This window comes from Hippopotamus amphibius, chromosome X (genome assembly GCF_030028045.1).
Source record: "Hippopotamus amphibius kiboko isolate mHipAmp2 chromosome X, mHipAmp2.hap2, whole genome shotgun sequence".
NCBI classification, from domain to species: Eukaryota; Metazoa; Chordata; class Mammalia; order Artiodactyla; family Hippopotamidae; genus Hippopotamus; species Hippopotamus amphibius.
In genome coordinates this window covers 132,822,446-132,845,175 of record NC_080203.1, presented here as the reverse complement: position 1 = coordinate 132,845,175, position 22,730 = coordinate 132,822,446, and the positions used below count along the sequence as shown (strand labels likewise).

The following is a 22,730-nucleotide window of genomic DNA, read 5'->3' as shown; positions in this document are numbered from 1 at the left end:
AAATGGCCACAGGGGTCTCCAGAGCAGTTCTGGACTGAAGGAGTACATCCTAAATCCCATGGCCCTTACCTAGACCAAGAGTCAGAATGCATTTTTAGTTTTAAGGAAGCTTCATCCTGTTCTCCATAGTGGCTGTATCAATTTACATTCCCACCAACAGTGCAGGAGGGTTCCCTTTTCTCCACACCCTCTCCAGTATTTATCGTTTGTAGACTTTTTGATGGTGGCTGCTCTTACATGTGTGAGGTGATAACTTATTGTGGTTTTGATTTGCCCCAGAAATCACACTACTGGACATATACCCAGAAAAAACTCTAATTCAAAAGGATACGTGCACTCCAATGCTCACAGCGGCAATATTTACAATAGCCAGGACAGGGAAGCAACCTAAGTGTCCACCCACAGAGGAATGGATAAAGAAGATGTGGTGCAGATAAACAATGGAATAGTACTCAGCCATAAAAAGGAACAAAATTGGGTCATTTGTAGAGACGTGGATGGACCTAGAGACTGTCATACAGAATAAGGTGAGTCAGAAAGAGAAAAAAAAATATCGTATAGTAACGCATATATGTGGAATCTAGAAAAATAGTATAGATGATCTTACTTGCAAAAGCAGAACTAGAGACACAGACGTAGAGAACAAACACAGATACCAAGGGGGGAAGGGGTGGGGTGGGATGAATTGGGAGATTGGGATTGACACCCGTACACTATTGATACTATGTATAAAATAGATAACTGATAGGAACATACTGTATAGCCCAGAGAACTCTACCTAATGCACTGTGGTGACCTCAATGGGAGGTGAGTCCAAAAGGGAGGGGATATCTGGCTGGTTCATTTTGTGGTGCAGGGGAGGCTCACACAACATTGTAAAGCAACCATACTCCAATAAAGTTAATTTTAAAAAAGTCAGGAACCACATTGCCAGGTGCCCCCAGGGATTACGATAGAGCTTTCATAACCTAGCGGTAAACCAACTCCATGTGCTCAGGCCGGTAGTGACAGGGCTGCCAGCCTCTGGCAATGCGGGAGTCCCTCTGCATGCGACCATCTCTACCAGAAGGGTGGAGTTGCACGCGACACTAAGGGGTGGTGTGTTCTGCGGACTCATGGGAGTGGACACCCCAGGCATGAGCCTCACAGGCTGAGGGTATTCACGCTAGCATCCTCTCCCGAGTGGGGTGGTTCTAAAGTGGCTACCACCAGAGTCTCCCAGGGAATCTGCAGACCCAGTGGACCACTGGGGTATCGCTCATGAACACACTAATTGGTGTGGGAGGTTGAAGTCTAAGATGTACCCGAGATCCCTGGCTGCTGGTGTAGAGTCCCCTCCTCTCGAGAATGGGTGGGGCCTGTGAATATGGTGAATGTCACTTTTTTTTTTACTTATGATTATTATTATTATCATTTTTAGCTCTTTATTGGAGTATAACTGCTTTACACTGTTGTGCCAGTTTCTGCTGTACACCAAAGTGAATCAGCTGTATGTATACATATATCCCCACATCCCCTCCCTCCCGCGACTCCCTCCCACCCTCCCTGTCCCGGCCCTCTAAGGCATCACCCATCATCAAGTTGACCTCCCTTTGCTAGACAGCAACTTCCCACGAGCTGTTTTACAGTTGGTAGTGTGTATATGTCAATGCTATTCTCTCACTTCATCCTGGCTTTCCCTTTGCCCCCAACCCCATGTCCTCAAGTCCATTCTCTACATCTGCATCTTTATTCTTGCCCTGTCACTAGGTTCACCAGTATCATTTTTTTTTTTTTTTAAGATTCCATATATATGAGTTAGCATACGGTATTTGTTTTTCTCTTTCTGGCTTACTTCGCTCTGCATGACAGACTCTAGACCATCAACCTCACTACAAATAACTCAATTTCACTCCTTTTTATGGCTGAGTAATATTCCTTTGTAGATATACCTATTATTATTATTATTATTAGTTTTAAGTTGTGGTAAAAAAATACATAACATAAACTGTACCATCTTAACCATTTTTCAGTGTACATTTCAGTGGCATTAAGTACATTCACATTGTTGCACAGTCATCACTGCTTTCCATGTCCAGAACTTTTCCATCTCATGAAACTGAAGATCCAGATCCATTAAACACTAATACCATGTTCCCCCTACCCCCAGCTCTGGCAGCCACCATTCCACCTTCTACGTCTATGGATGTGATACTCTACCTACTGCATGGACATCAAATCATACAATATTTGGTGTTTTGTGTCTGTCTTATTTCACTGAGCATAACGTCCTCAAGGTTCATCCGTGATGTAGCCTGTGTCAGGATTTCCTTTATAGGGTTCAATTCTATATATACCGTGTTCTGCTTATCCATTTCTCCGTTCATCTGTCGACGGACACTGGGGTTGCTTCCACCGTGTGGCTTTTGTGGACAAATTATTTTTATAACGCTGTGGTTTCATTGCTGCCCCTGTTCACAGAGAGGAACACTGAGGCTAGGGGGGTGTTAACTTGTCCACACAAGCTGAGAAGTCGGCCCATCTGCTTGCCCCCCAATACCCCTTTTCGCTCCATCTTTTCATACTTCTTTTCATTCCCACAGAAGGGTGTTTTGTTGTGGCTGCTGCTGTTGTTGTTTGGTTTGTTTTTTAGCATGAGGATCAACAATGTGAATGTCACTCTCTCGACTAGGTTCGTCACTGGTTGGCTTCTGAGTCCATCAACCACCCTGGGTGGGCCTGAGCTAACCAGAAGAAGGTTGAGTCAGAAAGGATTCTGCTGGCCTGGAAGAAAGGAAATAGCCACGATGAGAAACGCCCTGGGGGTCACGTGGCAAGGGCCACAGGCCACCTCGAGGAGCTGAGCGTGGTCCCTGGGCAACCTTGAGCACATTTTTTTTTTTTTGTCTTGTTTTTCATCCTTGGTCTTGCAATCAACATTCACACTTTGCAGAAAGTTGTTGCCCTGCATGGTGGGGAGCTTCTCAGACTCCTATAGGCTTCCCGTTTACGTCTATACTGCCACGGGCAGTGTGACTCTGAATGTCCTGTAGGAGAGGCCATAGTCCCCCTCCCCACCTTCCTGCCCTGATCCCTCGCTCATCCCAGCGGGGGCAGGTGCACTGCAAAGGTTCCTACTTACAACCACTGTCTCCCCAGTCACGACACTCCACACTAAGCTTCAGCGGGCCCCTGGCGTGGACAAGGGTGGACCCTGGGAAGACAGAAGGAAACAGAAGAACAAAGCTGCATCTGTTTCCTCCGCAACTTCCCCTCCGTTCTGGCCCACTTCCCTCGCGCCTTGGCTATGTCTATAAAAAGAACCTCGATAACCTCAGATCCAAAGAGCGTCAATGGTGCTTTGTAAAAACCACAGCACCCGTCCAGGGTGGGGGACCAGCAGGATCTAGATATTCCTTTTTTTTTTTTTTCTTCCAAAGGAATCACATACCTTTAGGTGCGAGGTGTGAAATAATTAAACGTGTTTTTGTCGCAACATGGTTCCGTGCCAAAAAATAAAAAACAAGAGGGCAGTGTGAAAGATAAGCTTATTTTCGGCTCTGTGCTGTTAATCACCTGCTCTCACCCTGGGGTCCTGCATGCGATCATCTGATTTCTCTCCCCGTGCAAAGAAAACAAATGAGAAGCCAAAGGAGAAGCAGTTCCACCTTCCTCGCTTGCCAGCCCTGATTCTATTTCCCTGTCTTTGTGCCGATGGCTTAAAGATTCAAGGGCCTTTGGCACCGTCCCAGTGGTAGGGTACGGACCATATTTGTGATTTTCAAGGAAAACAGAGTTCAATAGAAAGAAAACAGCCTCTGTGGTGCTTGCAGCTCTTTAGTCTGCAAGGTTGTCTGTGGCCAAGACCTGGGAAAGAAGTGTTGGGGTCATCAAAGTGCCAGCATGGAGGTTTGTGTGAGTTTCCTGAGGCTGCCACAACTCGTGACCACAACCTGGATATCTGGAAATAAGAGGAGTGTATCCTCTCTCGGTTGTGGATGCCAGGAGTCCAAAATCAAGGTGTCAGGAGGGCTGCACTCCCTCTGAAGGCTCTAGGGGAGGGTCCTTGTTTCTGGTGGCTGCTATGATCCTTGGTGCTGGCTGGCTGGCTTGTGGGCACATCACTCCAATCCCTGGCTCTGTCTTCACTTGGTCTTCTTTTCTGTGTATCTTTCTGTCCAAACCTCCCTTTCCTTCCTCTTATAAGGACACCAGTCATGGGATGGAGGGCCCACCCTAAACGGAGGATGAATTCCAAGCAAGATCTTTAACTAATGACATCTGAAAAGACCCTATTTCCTACGAAGGTCCCGTGCTGAGATTCCCAGGGACATAAATCTGGGAGGGCACCCGCTCAACCCTCAACACGATGTCCCTCTTCCCCTGTCTGTCACCTTTTGGTGGCTCTCACCTTGTCCTACCACCAAGGAGCTGAGAGGTCATCTCTGGCAGGAGGAATGAGGAAGTCTGCTATTCTGGGCACAGCCTGTTATTTATAGAGTGACACCGCCCGGGGATCACAGGCCCGCCCGCCCGCCCGCCCTGAGAGCTCTGGGATCAACAATCCGGGATCGCGTGTCAGCCGCAGACATCAGGACAAACATGAAAACCCACCGCAACAGGACTGCGAAGCAGGGCCACTACCCTTGGGCTGGTCCTCCTCTAACTAATTAGGCCGACTGCGAAATACCAGGTCTTTTGTCCCCATAACTGGGTACTGTTCTCTCTCCCAAACGTAATCAGCTTTGCCAGGAGCTTTGTCCCAGTTCATTCTCTTCTTATTTGTGCTTTTTACCTGCAAGTTGGAAGGATGCTTCGCAGTCTCGCTTCCCTGCTGACTTCCTTTCTGGGAGCTGGGTCCCAGGGATCCGCAGCGCCTGCCCATCAAAGGGACACAGACACAAAAGGTTTGCTCGGGGAGCTGCCAGCCAAACCCTGCGGGGGGGGGGGGGGGGGCCGTTCCGGTACGGAGCACACATTCAGGCTGCATTATCTCCGCTTTGGGGGACCCCGTGAGACACCAAAGAAATGTGTCCAGGACGTCATGAGGTCTCACGGTTGGTGGGGAGAAGGCGGTGCGGGTGGCAGCGACACGCCGGCCACACGGCACGAAAGCAAAGAGAGACCCAGTGTGTGTGTCGGCCGAGGAGGAGGCACCAAGCTTGATCTCTGCGGAGCGGGCGGTGACACAGCTGCCGGTTTCATCTCCGACGGATATTGATTCAAGCCCACCGAATGACACGCATGCGCGCACGGAGGTTTCGCCGTGATGGAGGGAAGTGTGAGAGACGCGTGCCATTTGCCTGCCTTGCTAGTAATAGATACCTAAGAAAACATTATAGTCATAGTGATTGTGATAAAGCTGTGTGCATATGTAGTGGTTTTCTTCATAGGATCAGAAATGATGGAAGTTCTGAGTCTCCTCCTCCCCTCGGCTTAGAGGGAAGGCATCCTTTTATTTCTCATTGGGACCTCCACCTTCCAAATCCCATCCCTCAAAAGGCCGACCAGTGCCCTTGCTCTCCCTGGCTGCTTGAAGACCAGCCGCCCTCATGAAGGACACAGTAACTATCCGGACCAGGAAGTTCATGACCAAGCAACTATTTCAGTAGAAACAAATGGTCACCCTGGGAAGGCAACAGTACCTAAGACACAAATTCGGGAAAAAAACTAGCTAAAGTGTACAAGACTATCTTTGTATTTGTGTTCAGAACCCTTTTGGGTGGTGGCAAGACACCTGGCTTTGGAGTGATTTACGATTCCTTGGATCACAACACAGGCTTGCAAGACATGGCCTGTAGAGAAGAAAGGGATCTCAAGAAAACAGCGAAAGGAAGGCAAGAACAGAATGAAGAAAGCCAGGGGGACGGCAAAGGCCAAGGTTGGTGCTGGAGCAAAGAATGGTAAAGACTCTACAGTGGCTGTGTGTGTGGTGATTGTACAGATTTTTCATGAGAGGATTAATAAACTAAGATCTTTCACATGTCAGAGGCAAAAAAGGGTCTACCTGTAATCAGGTTGGAGGCTTTTGTGGCCTTGAAAGTGCTGACTTGACTTGAAGGTGAAGACTCTGCTCTCCCCATTTGGGTCCAAGTAGATGTGTGGTTAGATCACAGAATCACCACGTTTTCTTCCCTCATTCATTCCTGCATCCACCCATTCGGTATTTTCTGAGCACATGCTACTAAGAAATTGAACCTTTATTATGAGGGGTCAAGCAAGTGCAGGTAATGAGCTAGGAGCTGGGAAGATAGCACCCAGCTAAGCAGATGGTTACAAGAGCAATGACATCCCCCATGGTGCAGACTTTGGGGCAGTAAAACAGGGTGGGAGGACAGAGGAAAAAAACCTAGAGAATGTGACTTTAGATCCAAACAATAACTGAGAGGAAAAGAGGAGGAGAAGCAAAAAACATTCTGGGTGGAGGTGTCAGCATGCCCAAAGCCTTGAGACATGTATTAGTCAGTGTAAGCTAGGTTATGCTGCTAAAAAATTCCTTAAAACAAACAAACAAAAAACCTATAAAATATCAGGAGCAAATTGCTACAAAGCTCCATTTCTTACATCACAGTCTGATGGGAGTCATGGGGTCTCCCTGTGCCCTGGAGCTATATTATCTGGAACAAACACCTCCAGAAATGCCTGGGAAGAGAGAAAAGGGGGACCAGTATTTGTTACTCACCACCTGCACCTGGAAATGACACATGAGCCTTCTGCTCACAGCTCATCAGGCAAAGCTTGTCACCCGGTGCTACCTCCTTACAAGGTAGTCTAGGAAATACAGCTGAGCGTGTGATATTTGGTGAGCTAATTGTCTAAGCTACATGCTATGAACAAACTGTACCCCACCAAATTCCTATGGGTCTCTATGTCCCCCCAATGTGACTGTATTTGTTTGTTTTTCACACGGTTCATACCTATATTTCAAGCTTAGAGATGCATATCTGCAAGCAGCAGTACGAAAGTATTCATGAAGTATGCATAATCTCTGAAAATTGTGAAACCATCCCTGTGACCCATAGATTTCTAAATACTAAACTGACCGCCACGTTGTTACTTCTGTGTAGCAAGGGAAGTTCATTTTCAAAGCAGATAAAATTCAGTCTTTAGGTGTGAATGGTACAAATGACAGTCTTTTTTTTTTTCAATTTCTTAGTCATTTGGACTCCTTAAGCATGCAAGCCTCAAAGAGGAGGGTCCACAAGGGTGCCAGGGCTGTCTTACGGCTTCCAGTAAAAATATGGAAAGCTTCATGAATTTGTGTGTCATCCTTGTGCAGGGGCCAGGCTAATCTTCCCTGGATTGTCCCAATTTTAGTATAGTTGCGGCCGAAGTGAGCACCCCAGGGTGACTGTATCTGGACATGGGGTCTTGAGGGAGGTAAATGAGGTTAAATGAAGTCATAAGGGTGGAGTCCTGGTTTGATGGGATTAATATCCTCCTAAGAAGAGACACCAGGGCTGTCTCCTTCTCTCCTTCCACTGTGTGAGGACACAGCAAGACACTAGCCATCTACAAACCAGGAAGAGAGTCCTCACCCGGAACCAAGTCATCCAGCACCGTGATCTTGGAGTTCCAGCCTGCAGAGCTGTGAGAAAATCAACTTCTACTGTTGAAGCCGCCCAGTCTACGGTATTTTGTTATGGTGCCCGAGCCGACCAATTATCTCTAGCGCAAGGCAGGAAGAGGCTGGCCCCTTTGGAAGCTGAGAGCCTGACTGCAGGCCTGGGGGCAAAGGGAGTGTGAGAGAGAGAGAGAATTCCATGCAATGAAGCTGGAATGAGAGCGGAAGCCCATGTCGTGCAGGGTCATAGGGCCACTGTGACAAGTGCTTCAAGCCTAACAGGAGAAGAGCAGAGGGATGGCATTTGCAGGTTTCAGAATCTCTTACATCCATCAGAGTGGATCTGGAGGCCGCCTTTGTGAGGATGAACAAGGTGGTTTAGGTGGGGGTGGTGGTCATGGTGATAGAGGGAGGTGGGTGGATTGAAGAACTTTCAGGAGATGGAGGAATGGTACCTGGAGGTTGATTCTGCCCTGGTGTCGAAGACGAGAGAGGAGTGAAGGAAATACCCCACCTTTCTAGCGAGAGCAATTGTGGCCGTGACATCTACCAGCACGGGGAGCCAGGGTGTGGGCCAAGCCTGCCATTCGACACCAGTCGAAGGACGGGAGAATTTCTAGTTACAGAGTCCACAACCCAGCCCATTGCGGGTCTGTCACTGTCGCTCTATCCCTACTTGTTGTTGAAGAAATGAATGAAAGCAAACGTGAAAATTAATTAAGCACGTGCCTCCCCCATGGGTTCTGTCCCTGGTAAGGCTGAGAAGCAAGTTGACAAGGGCACGCATTAGTTAATTGATGAGGGAATTCCCGGATGGTCCACTCGTTAGGATGTGGAGCTTTCGCTGCAGGGGGCCCAGGTTTGATCCCTGGTTGGGGAACTAAGATCCTATAAGCTGTGCGGCGTGGCCAAAAAAAAAAAAAAATCAAACCATACCTTAGTTGACGAATTCATGGATTTAGTCGTTAGTAACATGTTGTTTGGTCTCATTTCTTTTCATGTGGTTAATTTCTAGTTTCAATCTGTTATGCGGTTAATTGCTCGTTTCAATCTGTTGTGTCACAGATTTAGTCGTTGCACAGACTGAATGTCAGTTTCCTATTACATGCCTGCCAGGCACTGTGTGAGGCTCCAGGGCTTTCAACAAGAAAAAAAAGTCAAATAATACGCCCACCTTCCCTTGAGTAACTTGATAGTCTAGAAGTGGAAAGGGACTAATAAACAGCAAATCATAACGTGGTATCAGGACCGCCAGCGTGGTCAGGATGTTGGCAGAGTAGTGGCAGCTAAGGGGCAGCTCAATGATGAGGGTTCCGTAAGGTTTAGTAAAGACAAACTATGGAAGGGAGTTTTGTTTAAAGAGGAGGAGTTGGATTAAGCATGTGGGAAGGGTGGTCCAGATAGAAGAAAAGGCAGAAACAAAGACAGGAGTGTGAGACAGTGTAGCTCAGCGGAGGCTGGTGGGTGAGGCTGGAGGTGAGGCTGGAGGCTGCCGGCTTTCAGGGTGCAGGGGAAGAGTTAGGACACAGAAGGCCAAGGGCGTCCCTTGGGAGACCTTCCCTCAGCAGAGTGATGGAAGTTAGAATGAAGAGAGTGACTGGAATGTTAAGAGTCAGAGCCGGATGGAAAGTACACTGCAGAAGGACCGTGAGTTAGGAAAGCTACGGTGGCAATCTCGGTGGGACGAGCTGAGACCGGACGAAGCCCAGGGCCGTGGACACAAACACAGACAGAGAGAAGAGAGCACGCTCGAGGGACATTAAAGGTAAGGACAATCAAGGACGAATGCCGGGCTTGGGAAGTGTGGCGCGTGGGATAAAAACGCGCACGTCCTGTTTTCTGGAACCTGTGACTACGTCACGTTACGTGTCGCAAAGACCTCGAGATGGGGGGATGGTCCTGGGTTATCCAGGGGACCCAAAGTCATCGCAGGGGGCCTTCTGGGTGAAAGAATGAGGCAGGAGGGTCAGACTCAGGGAGAGGTGAAGATGGCACGGTGCAGGCTTTGCAGACGGAGAAGGCGACCGTGCGGCAAGGAATGAGGGCATCCTCCAGAAACTGCACAAGGTAACTGTTGGATCCGTCCCCCCAACCCCTCCATAGGGAAGCAGGGCTGGGGACTAAGACAAATTCTCTTTTCCACACCCTGACTTTGAGGCGGACGTGCGTGGTAGGCAGCTGGACATTGGTCCAGAGGCCTGAAGCCAGATCTGGGCTGAGGATACAGAGAGGGGGGCAGGGCTGAAGTTCAGGGTGTGTGAGCCTGGAATCTGAATAGATGCACAGCTGTCTGCTGGCTGTAGAAAACCAAGCATAGTTGCATCTGTGCGAGGCTACTGATCAACCACGTGTGGATGCCCTTCTAGCCCCAGCTGACACGGATGCCACGCGGCTGAGGGTTCGGAGAAGCACGGAGGAAGGGAGAACATTTCGGGGAACATCAATACGTATGTGGTGAGCACTGTATTATATATTTCACAGACAATGCCAGGGTCCTCTGGTTGCTTCGAATATTTTAATCCATCAGTCATTCTGTTTCCATCCGGACAAAATTCTCCTAGCCTCCTATAAATGCATTGTTAAGTTCTCTGCATCTTGAAAATGAGAAGAACCCCCCATACTTTGAGAGCACAGCTTCCATCAGTGACATCAGGGAGAGTCACCGCAGAGGACTCTGGCAGACATGGAACCAACACGGCAGCGGGTGTGGAGGGGACAGAGCAGAGCTACGAGAAGGAGGTGGCAAAGGAGGAAAGGCTCGCCTCGGCGTTCATTGATGGAAGCAACATCCGCCAGTGAGACGCCTTCTCTGATTTCAGTTTTGTGCTAAATGGCTGACTTGGGGCTTGCTGGATAAAGAACGCCAGCATGCACCCTAGTTCGCCCAGGCGTTTTTTCCTTTCCAGGCAAATCCTAGCGCAGGGACGGAGGGTGGGCACACACGCATTTATTTACCCCCCAGCCCCATCTACGTGTGCAACGCGACTTTGCATATTCTCAGAGCCCTTTCACTTCGGGCAGCCACTCACTCTCCCGTTAGCCACAGTCACCAGCAAGCCCTACTGTCAACATCCAACTCAATCGGATCGTTCACGCTCCTTACCTCTCTGCCTTCTGCATCTGCAACTTTACAGGCCCTGAAACAAAAGACAGCCTGCAGGTTCTAACGTGGTCTATATTTCCTCATCCAAAAAAAAAAAAAAAAAAAAATTAGAAGAGGGAGGAAGGGGATGGGAGGGCTTTGCTTCTCTCTACGGCAGAGTTCCTAAACTCTGGCACTAGCCGAATCCAACCTGCTGCCGTTTTTGTAAATAAAGCTTTAATGACAGAAAACCAAGCCCTATTGTTTATGTATGGCCTGTGGCTGCTTCCGTCCTGCAAGGGCAGATCTGAGAAACCAGGAGGAGGATCTATAGCCCTCAAAGCCTAAAATATTCACTCACTGGCCCTTTACAGAAACTGCTGGTGGCCCCTATAGGGAATCGAGTCTTGTGCAGGAAAGGGTACAGCCAGTTTCCTCCTCTGTGATACGCTTTCAATACAGCTGTTTAGTATTTTCACGATTGTTATGATACTGATTAAATAACCAAATAACAGAGAGCAACTTTCAAGCCATTCACGGGCGCTAAGGTGTAGAAAGAAACAAAAAGGCCATGCCAAGAGCAAGGACCACAGGCAGGAAGAATGAGTTCTACCCTGAAGAACAATAACATGCTGAGAAGAAATACCCAGTTGCACAAGCTACATCTCTTCCCTCCCTATAAAACGTCTGCCTGGACAGCGAGAGAGAAGCTTCCCCTTATGCTCAGATATGCCCAGTGTGCTCAGAACTTATGTGAGGATTCTGACTCCAATTTCCTTCTCCGACATTTTTCTCTGTGATGTGAAACTAATTAAGTCTAATGTCTTTGCCGTTCTTGGAAAAGATCATTGTTTTAACGATATCTAATAACACCTCACCGGCCTTTCGCATTGAAAAAAAATGTATATTCTCGTCTGAAAACACTGATATATATTCTACTACAAGGTGGGTGTTAATTCTCTGTCTATAGAGCAGCCTTTTAAAAATGATTACACTTCCTTGAAAATCGGATAATGTATTTTCACCCAGCCCACTCCAGCCTCGCGATGAAAATGGTATGCTGTCTTGCACACATATCTTTGTGTGCACATACGCAGCGTGAGACGATTTCTATATTGATGCTGGGTCAGACCTACAAATTTGGGTGATTGCATATGCCTCTAATTAGTTCAGAACTAGTGATTACATTTCCACAGTGGTTTCTAATTGATATCTGCGTTTCAGCGTATGTGATGCCAATCCTGAGAGGTGGGTGTCAGCTCAGAGAACTTTGGTGATCCCACTTTTTTTTTTTTTTTTTGGCATTCTTTTAGCTGCCACTTTGTGTAGGAAAATACCTTTCAATAATGCAAAACAGCACAATAGCTCTTCTTCAGCGCCAGACCTTAACAACCATAATCTCTAGCACCGGATTCAGGGACAATTACACTTTCAACATTTTACAAGGTCATGGAGTTAATAGTCACGTCCATTTTTCTTCATTTGTCTTGAACGTTCTAACTGTTGTATATTACCAGGCTGTCCACATTTTCTTATTAAAATGCATATTAGGCTATTTAATATTCAAAGTATAATGGGGTAAAATTTTTTTTTCTATTTCTAGAAAATAGACCATTGGGATTCGTTATTCAGTGCTAATGTAAGAAAAAAAAAATCTCATTTACTCAATGAAAAGAACAAAGTGGTCACAGGCAAACGTGCGTGGGGCCTGGAATTCGAGTGAGAGGTGGAAAGCAATGCAGAAGTGTCCACGCAGCCATAACGTTACACAGGGGAGAGGAAGCTGTTAACACAGGCCAGAGAGTGAGTCTTTTTCATCAGCACTGCCCTAGGCACATAGATGTGCCCAACTGCCTCCTCACGTGATACATTTCTCTGTTCTCCATTGTTCTTTTTTGTAAAAATAAATTACGTAGAAAAACACAAAATATAATGGAGGATGTAGAGACACTAAAATAAAGAAAAGCAGCATGTTTCTGGATGGGATTATTCAATAGTGTTTACATTTTTTTTAAGTGAATTTTTATTGGAGTAGAGTTGATTTACAATGTTGTGTTAGTTTCTGCCATACAGCTAAATGAATCAGCTATGCATATACATATACCCCCTCTTTTTTGGATTTCCTTCTCATTTAGGTCACCCCAGAGCACCGAGCGGAGTTGCCTGTGCTGTACAGTATGTTCTCATTAGTTATCTATTTTATACACAGTATCGATAGTGTATATGTGTCAATCTCAGTCTCCCAATTCATCCCACTTCCCCTTTCCCCCTTGGTACATGTTTTTTGTTTTTGTTTTTTCCCAAAGTGAATATATGTTTGACACAAAGCTAACGAACATCACCATGGAATTATCTTGGTTTGTTTTTTGGGTCACAAAATTATTCTTCTGATCATCGTGAAGGATAAATGTACATAAAGGGTCCTGGCAATTTGCGGAAGAAGAGCAGTGGAGGAAGGGAGCGGGAGAACAAACTATCCCGGGTGTAAATCCCCAATTACTTAAAACAGTGTGATGTTAGAACAGCCGTGGAGAGACGGATTACTAAAACCAAAGAGGCCCAAGAAGAAATACACAAAAAGGCAGGAGTGTTTTAGACAACCTGGTGCAAAATAATGACTATTTGGGTTGGCTACTTAGCAAACAATAAAATTCATTTCCCCCCTAATGACACACCAGAATTAAATGTAATTGCTAGGACGCCCATTTCCATCTCGGGACAGAACAGCACTCATCCTCAAAATGAAAACATATCTTTGAAACATACTTTAAAAAAAAAATCATATATATTTTATTATAAAAAATAGATTCGTGAAAAGCTTAGGAGGGACTTCCCTAGTGGTCCAGTGGGTAAGACTCCGTGCTCCCAGTGCAGGGGGCCCGGGTTCGATCCCTGGTCGGGAAACTAGATTCCACATGCATGCCGAAACTAAGAGTTTGAGGACTGCAACTAAGAAGTCTGCATGCCACAACTAAAGATCCTGCATGCCGCAATGAAGATCCTGAGTGCTGCAACTAAGACCCGGCACAGCCTAAATAAATAATATTGAAAGATGAAAGAAAGAAAGAAAGAAAGAAAGAAAGAAAGAAAGAAAGGAAAGAAAGAGAGAGAGAAAGAAAGAGCTTAGGACACAAAAGAACACGACAAACTAAATTCAAAAAAGTAGCAGGCTCCTTCCGGGAAGGAAGAGAGTCCTGTTGACTTTGATCTTTGTGGAAGTGGTCAGGGTGGGAGGGCCCTGACGTAGGTGAGGGTAGGGAGGAAGTAGGAGTAAACTTTTAAAGCGTGTGGGTTGCCGTGTTCGCTTAGAAATATGAGGGAGTCCTAGTCTCAGCACATACTTCAGCCATCTACGTGTGTCCCAAGAATCTGCGGAAGAAAGAGGTAGTCTGCCCCATGTCAGGGAGGTGAGAAGAGAGAGGAGACAAACACCCTGAGGTCTCGCCCAGGTTCAAGGCAGCCTCTTGCAGAAGCTAGGGACCAGGGCAGTGGGTCTGGTGGAAACTGTACACGGGCATCTCTGGGCCTCCCAGAGTATTAGACAACAGCCCTGCAAAGACGAAGTCAGTGTGGTGGGCTGGGGGGTCTGCTCCCACGTTCTCCAGAAAGCTGATGTGAGAGATGAAGCAAACAGACACCCCAAATGGCATCTAGGTGGTGAGGGGAGAGAGTGACCTCATGGTTAAGAGACACAGACGTAGAGAACAAACATATGGACACCAAGTGGGGAAAGCGGGGAGGGTTGGGGGGGATGAACTGGGAGATTGGGATACCAAATTGTACACTCTAAATATATGCAGTTTATTGACTGTTAAAAAAAAAAAAGGTATCAAAGAAGAAGAGCCACAACTACCTGAAAAGGCTATTATAATATTCCTCCCTTTTTCTGATTCCATCTCTGTGTGAGTCTATTTTCTTCATATACTTCAATCAAAGCAATATACTACTATAGACTGAATACAGAAACAAATACCAGCTGTCTTCTATTAAGATAGGCTTAATATTTGCAGAAATGTAAAATAATAGCACTTATTAAACATTTTGTTTTGGAAAAGAAAAAAAAAAAGAGAGACAACTGTGGATTTCATGGAAAAGCACAGAGAGATGCCCGGCACTGATCCCAAGCCTGCCTGAAGATGAAGTCCTAATTCTGTACGCCAAACTTCTGAAGTCAACGGGGATGTGAGTCACAGGGAAGCAAGCTTATTGTCCCACAGACCACAGACGGTCTGGTCTCTGCTTCCCCAGTCTCTCTTCTCTTTGCGTTTCAGTTTGCAGACTTTCTGTTGGAGTCAGAAGTGAAAGAAGAAAATAACGGGGGCAAAAGAAGGATTCAAAGAGAGAATAACCAGGAACTTTACAGAATCACTGAACGACATCGACGCTAGGCAACAAAAAGACGTATTACGCACGAGCGGGTGGCATGCTGAATTAAGGGTGCCTTTTCGCCAGGAGAAACAAAGAGGCCAGAGGCAATGGAAAGATATCTTTAACGTGATGAAAGAATAGTGTCAACTTGCAATTACAGATCCCGTGAAAATATCCTTCGAAACCGAAAGTGGCATAAGGACATTTTCAGGGACAATGAAAACTGAGGTGGTCCTTTTCAGCGGACCCACTCCACAAGACATGCAAAAAAATACAAAAATAAAAGGTCTTCAGGAAGAAGGAAAAAAAATACCAGAAAAGAATGCAGTTATGCAAAAAAGAAAAGAATAGCAAGCAAAAGAGTAAATATCTGGACAAGTATAAAATACATTAAAAAAATGTATCCATATTGTTCGTGTCTTTTAAGAAGTATACACTGTTCAAAACAAAAATGACAGGAATGTTTTGTTAGATGTATAACCTATGTAGAAGTGGATTGCAAAATAATAAGAATGTAGGGCTTCCCTGGTGGTGCAGTGGTTAAGAATCTGCCTGCCAATGCAGGGGACACGGGTTCAAGCCCTGGTCCCGGAAGATCCCACATGCCTCGGAGCAGCTAAGCCCGTGCGCCACAACTACAGAGCCTGTGCTCTAGAGCCCATGAGCCACAACTGTTGAGCCGCAACTACTGGAGCCCATATGCCTAGAGCCCGTGTTCCAAAACAAGAGAAGCCACGGCAATGAGGAGCCCGTGCACCGCAATGAAGAGTAGCTCCTGCTCGCTGCAAGTAGAGAAAGCCCTTGAGCAGCAACGAAGACCCAACACAGCCAATAAATAAATTAATTAAAAAAGAAAAAGTGCACGCTGTGTCTCTATCCCACCCACACTCACCACCTTTAAAAAAAAAAAAAAAGAAAGTAATGGGCAGGGAGGAACTTAATGCAGTTATTCAATTTTAAGGGTCATATTCTTTGTTCATATTTCTGAAGGCAGTATAAGTTTTTAACTGATACGTTAAAGGTTCAAATCCAAAATCCGACTGTTCAAAAGATAGACCTTTGAGATAATGGACGTGTTGTTTTGTGAGATCCGAGATGGTAGCCATGAGCCACATAGGGATATTGGGCGCTTGACATATGGCAAGTGTGACGGAGGAACTACATTTTCAATTTTATTTAATTTTAATTTATTTCCGTAGCTCCAGATGACACATGATTGCTGTACAGGAGAGTATAGTTCTATACTATGTAGGGGAGAGATGGCAGCTATTTTCTGTCAAAGATCAGGTAGGATGTAGTTTTGGTTTTGCAGACTGAGAGGCAAAACGGAGGATATTATGTAGGTGCATATACAACTATTTAATATGTGACCACTGAAAAATGAAATAACCATTCTTAACTAGTAGATCCTACAAAAACAATTCACGAGCTAGATCTCTACCATAAAGCAATCCCATCCATCTATCATATCTTTCTATCATCTATCTATCATTTATCTATCATATCGACCTATCATCTATCATCTATCTATCAATCATCGATCTAATCAAGAGAAGAGATAAAACAGAATACTGAAACGATTCAATGAATCCAAAAGAAGGCACAAAAGGAGAACAGGGTAACAGAAAACTGAAGGGACAGGTGGATGACCACTATGGGAGAATTATAACTAACTGGAATTCACTCACACGTTCCTCATGGGAGACTAAGTGGGGAGACTACTTTGGAAAAATCTCTGGGGCATTCTTTGTAAGGTCAAATGTAGGATGATGCTAATTGCCAGCAATCCGTCTCCTAGATATTGACGTAAGAGACGTGAAAAAGAAATGAAAAACCAATGCCCTTAAAGACTTATTCAAGAACGTTCCTAGGTTTATTCACAATAAAGGAAGACAGGAAACAGCCCAAATGTCTGTGAAGACGAGAGCGATTAGACAAATTGCGATATGATCACACAATGGATAATACCCTGCAATAAAAGGCAGTGAAAAAAGTGTAAATCTTGGTACGCTTTCACAAATTGTATACACCTGTATAGTCACGACGCAGGTCAAGAGCTGGAGGATTAAAAGTCACCCAAACCCTCCCTTTGTGTCTTTCCAAGTAGGGTAATGTTGCTTCTTTTTTCATATTTCTCTATTTTCTAGATTTTCTACAACAATTGCAAACATTTTAGGATATTTTCAATAAGTGCATTGGCTGGTTGAAGGGCTTTTTGAACCTGTTTTTTCCTAGAATTGAGAGCCTTCAGCAGCTTGTATGTAAAATGTAGCACATTTCAGATAGAATGTGCTCTTCTAAATGATTATCCTAGAAATGGCCTCAAAAGCAGTTCACAAATAAAATGCAAGATTGTATTCGATTTCCATAAAACTTCATTCTAATTGGACATGCATGTGCTGGAACTAATGGATTGTGAAAATTATTAACCTGCATTAGTATTTTTTCTTACTACGGTGCCACCCCCCCCAAAACGTGCATTATCCCTGTGTCCTGCCTGCTAGTCACTGAGTAGCTGACTCCGTTATCAGATTGATATCACTGTATCCCAGTGCTTGTGTTCAAGAAACTCCTATTTTACTTAATGATGGCCCCAAAGCAGAAGAATAGTGATGCTTGCAATTAGAATATTCTCTTATTCTGCCTAATTTATAAATTAAACTTTATGGTAGGTAGATACATTTAGGGGAAAAAACACAACACGTGTAGGATTTGGTACGATCGTGGTTTGAGGCATCCACTGGGGGTCTTGGAACGTATCCCCCATGGATAAGGAGGACTATTGTATATGTAAATATACAACACATGCATTGTATTCCCAATGCACTCTACTGTATTCCTAATATATAAACAATATGTATCCTGTATTTGCAATACAATACTATATTTCTAATATATATGCAATATATGTATAGTATGCCCAGTGTAATACTGTATTCCTAATATAGATAATATTCCTAATATTCTTAATATATGTGCAATATATATATATACTGTATTCCCAATGTAATATACTGTATTCCTAATATAGATACAATGTATATACTGTATTCCCAATACAATATACTGTATTCCTAATATATAAACTATATATATACTATATTCCCAATGCAATATACTATATCCCTAATATAGATACAATATATATACTGTATTCCCAATACAATATACTGTATTCCTAATATATATACTATACATATACATTGTATTTCCTATTATTTGGTAGATTGACTCAATCCTTCTTGACTTTTGCACCTCTGCAAAGCACACTGATAAGACTTTTCTGATATTTCATCAAAGGCTTCCATCTTCCAGGGACACACTAGGAAATCTATCATAATCTGTTACCCAGGATGACAACTGTTACAGAAAGAAATCTCTCAATACCCCCCACCTCCACTCCATCAGAAACTAAAATAGTGCTATGATTGCTCTTATCTGACCTACTTTAGTGTTGAAGCTATAACAACCTAATTTCTTAAAGTCCTAGGCTTGGAAGGAACGGCGGAGGGTTTTCCCAATCCATCCTCATAACGTTAGGTAGAATCACATCTCCACTGTGCTGTATTCATCAAGTCTATGCTAATTGTTAATATCTGCAAGGATTTTCCACCACTAACTTGGGATTGTCTATCATATGTGAAGAAGGCGTATGGCTTCCTATTTTCTAGTCTGAAAAGTAATATGACGATTTTATCTAATAACGCTATTCAGTTACATAGTTATAGAGACAAAGAAGGACAAAGCACAGGCCATTTAGAATCGTGATTTTATCTGTCACACACTATAACTCTGTCGGTACTTTATGGTACCCATGTCTAAGCATCATTATTAGATCGAAAGCTATAAAGAAGGATAAACATCCTTAAAAGGCTACCAGCTGATCTGGTCGCATGCCAGCCTGGCGGATACCCTAGTCCCTGGGGTTTTACTTCCTTTGCTTGGACATGAGATGCTCACCTAATTCTCTCCAGTACTTACAGATCTGACTGCGGACCCCTTCCTTCATCTCAGTCACGTCCTGTTCTCAGCCCTCACTCTCTCCCCAACTCAGACCCATCATTATCACCTCACTGGCAGATTCTAACCATTTGCCTTCAACTCAGAGAACCAGCCCTCACAGCTGAACACGTGGCGTGTGTGTCTCTAGGCACCGAAAGCTCCGTCCTGTTCAGGATGCAAGTGTTTGCTCTTCTCACCAGCGTTTCTCTCCCTCTGCATCACTCCTCATGCACAATTAGCAAGTTCCTTTGATTCGAGTACCCAAGTATCTCTGTGAGTGTACATAGGTTTGTGTGTGTTTGTTTTTTTCTCACCTTGGTTCATGCAGACACCCAACTTCAATCCAGTCTTCTGCCTGTACTGTTGCAGAAGACCCTTCAGATGGTATCTCTCATCCCCCTGTGTTTCTCACTAATCCACCATCTTCAAGAAAGTGTGAGGCACCATTTTAAAACAGAAGTTGGATTGTGCCACTACGCTGTTCAAAATCCTTTCAGGATTTTTTTTTAACATTAGGATGGAGTCCAAAACTGTTCACAATGGCCTATAGGGCATATTGGATCAATCTGGCCCCTACCCTGTCCTCCAGAATATCACCCTGTAATATTACAACGTTCCTGAAGAGACAGCAAAGCTTATACGTGGAGTCGATTTTAAATGCTTTTCAGGATTTAAGCAGAGTTTCTGGTGTCCCTTTTTCATGGCTGAGTGTTTAACTTCCAGGCGGTCTTTGCTGAAACAAGTGCAGGATGGCCTGCTGCCGATTTTCCAACACAAGGCAGTCAGATTATGAGCTCAGACCACAAGCGTGGGGCAGAAGACAAGTGGAACACCTTGGCATGAGTTCCAGAGACTCTGAAGATTCGTCATGGAATCAGAGAGACTTCCTCTAACCGGCCCTGCCCTCTCGTCACACCATCCCACAAACCCTCTCGTCACAACACGGGACAGCACCACTTTTCACCTTTCAAAACATCCATATACGGGATGGAGAAAATCATCTCTTATGGAGATCAGGCCAAATAATAATATTGACCACTGTATGTGTTTGCTAGGGCTGCCGTAACAAAGCACCACAGGTTGGGAGGCTTAACAACAGACACTTATTCCTCCCAGTCCTAGAGGCTGGAATTTGAGATCCAGGGTGTCAGCAGGGCTGGTCCCTCCTGAGGCCTCTCCCCTTGGTGTGTAGACGGTCGTCTCCTCCCTGTATCCTCACAGGGTCATCTCTCTGTGTGTGTCTGTGTCCTGATCTCCATTGCTTAAGAGGACCCCAGTCCTATGGGATAAGGACCCAAACCTAATGACCTCATTTTACCTTCATTCCCTCTTTAAAGACCCACCTCCAAATACAGCCATATTCTGAGGTCCTGGGGGTCAGGGCTTCAGCATATTTATTTGCAAGGGGTGAGAGGAGGGGACACAAGGCAGTCCCTAAGAACCACTTTAAATGTAGGTGGCATTCCCTATGCTTTCTCCTACAGCCTGCCACTTAGCATGATGAAAGTGTGCTGGTAAATGACTGTGGTCGTGTATTGATCTTATGCCAAGCTTGGAGACATAACTGATTGACCTGAATTGCTAGGAATGTGTGGTAATGACTGATCTTGGCTTCTGAATATTCCGAGGGTATTACGCCGGGTTGGATGCGTGTGTGTGTGTGTGTGTGTGTGTGTGTGTGTGTGTTGTTGTATAGAATGTCAATGACCATCAGTCGGACTGGCTCACCATTTTATCACCTGCGTTCACATCTGTAGAACAATAATGAGTAGCACATCTCAAAACTTTGGACTTGGGAAAATTGGTTTTCCCAAACCCAAATCTCTGATCAACACATCAAATAAAAACAGAAAAAAAAAAATCTAACCATGTTTCAGAAGAAAACGTTTATTAAAAGGAAGGGTCAGAAAAAATACACTCACCTTTTGGTATCTGTACTTTTTATTGCCCATTTAATAGCTGGCTTGGGGTATTGGAGAGACAATCAGTGCAGACTTGCAAAATCAAAATGAAAACTGGGGCCATGTTATTTCCAAGTAGATGACTTTGGGGAAGGCATGTACCTGTTCACTGTGATTACAAAATGAGCTAAATATAGATTTAAATAATCTCTAACCCTCATAGAAGTCCAGAGACCACCCCCTTTGTAACTTTACAACAGCTTGACAGAGAAATGCCAGTTTAGGGAAACATAAATAGCCACGGCCAACACTTATGAATTTTTATGAGCAGAATCTCGACAAATCAAAGTGGCAGTTGTTACCTGTCTCAGTAGGTTAGCAATTCCCGTTAGCCCCTCCCTGTGAGCCTGCTGAGGACGGCTCTTAAGGTTGATGAGAACCCTGATGAAATGGATAAATGGATATTTTCAGCAGGATATCTTTATATGTTAAAGTAAGTACTGATTTTTTTTTTTAAATCTTTATTTTTGGAAAGTTTTCCCCTCCACCTGTACCACCTGTTTGTTCTCACTTGATCCCCACCGTAATCCTCAATTTGTTGAATCACAATTGGTTGCCGTGGAGATGATTGCAATGTCACAAACAGGATTATGACTTCAAGTGGGTAATACACAGCAGGCCCACTGATGTCTTAACAAACAAAAATCCTGTTATTATGCAAATAACCTCCCAATAATCAAGTGTAACCTAAAATGCATAATTTTGTGGGATTTTTTTTCCCCCTTGGTGTAGCAAAATGCATCATCCTCTGCTAAATCCAATTCTAAAATGAAAATGTCACAGGACTTCAAAAATGCGTTTGAGAGTGGAAGACCATACTGTGTAACAACAACAGCCAAACTCATTATTGACGGGTTGCTAAGAACATTTTAGGAAAGATAATGAGGTGTCCAAATTTAACCAGAGAAGCTTTTCGGAATCAGAGGAGGAATTGCAATGATGCAGAATAATTGTGAAATTACAAAGGTAAAGACCTTGCAAGAGATGTTGCTATACCCAGCGTGGCTGCTGAGACTGTAATAGTTCCCCATCCCTAACAATGACCTCAAATACAGTTGGATAGATAGGATGGTTTCTAGGACACTACGGAAGGCTTCTCCGGCCAGAAGTATCTTTCTACGGACTCTAGAACAGCACCTAAATCGGCCATGTGCGTCAACATTTATAATAAACAGAAGAAGCATGGAAGTCATATTCACTGAGCATCTACCAGCTAGCATGGTGGCAGCTATTTGTATGTAAAGTTCACTGGGTTCTCATTATGTTCTCTCTCTCACACACACACACACACACACACAGCAACTCATTATCTGCATTTTTATGTGATTTTAGCTATTGTATGTAAAGTTCACTGGGTTCTCATTACGTTCTCACACACACACACACACACAGCAACTCATTATCTGCATTTTTATGTGATTTTAGCTATTGTATGTAAAGTTCACTGGGTTCTCATTATGTACACACACACACACACACACACACACACACACACACACAGAAACTCATTATCTGCATTTTTATGTGATTTTAAGGTTTAAAGAGATTAAGGATCACCTTGTGTCTGCGGTTAACAACTTTTGGAGCCACTATTTAAACCCACACGTAACAATTCCACTGCTTGACTCAAGCTACATCCTGAGCCTCAGAACCTTTGTGGAAAGTCACAATTATCAGTCCTTCTCATCTTGACTCCACTTAGCTATGACTGTTTGGTTTTGGCAAATGAGGGCATCAGACTCCTCAGAGTAAGAGAAGCAGGGATCAGTAAGTA

The 22,730-nt window shown here is 44.5% G+C and overlaps 1 non-coding gene and 1 pseudogene across 1 annotated transcript; one reads left to right on the top strand and one right to left on the bottom strand.

Annotated features, from left to right (window-relative positions):
* Nucleotides 1-5,531: 5,531 nt before the first annotated feature.
* Nucleotides 5,532-10,342, top strand: LOC130841589 (40S ribosomal protein S24-like; annotated as a pseudogene).
* LOC130842726 (U6 spliceosomal RNA) lies at nt 7,214-7,320 on the bottom strand. The gene has a single exon (XR_009050526.1). It is a non-coding gene; the product is annotated as a U6 spliceosomal RNA (small nuclear RNA).
* Nucleotides 10,343-22,730: the final 12,388 nt, after the last annotated feature.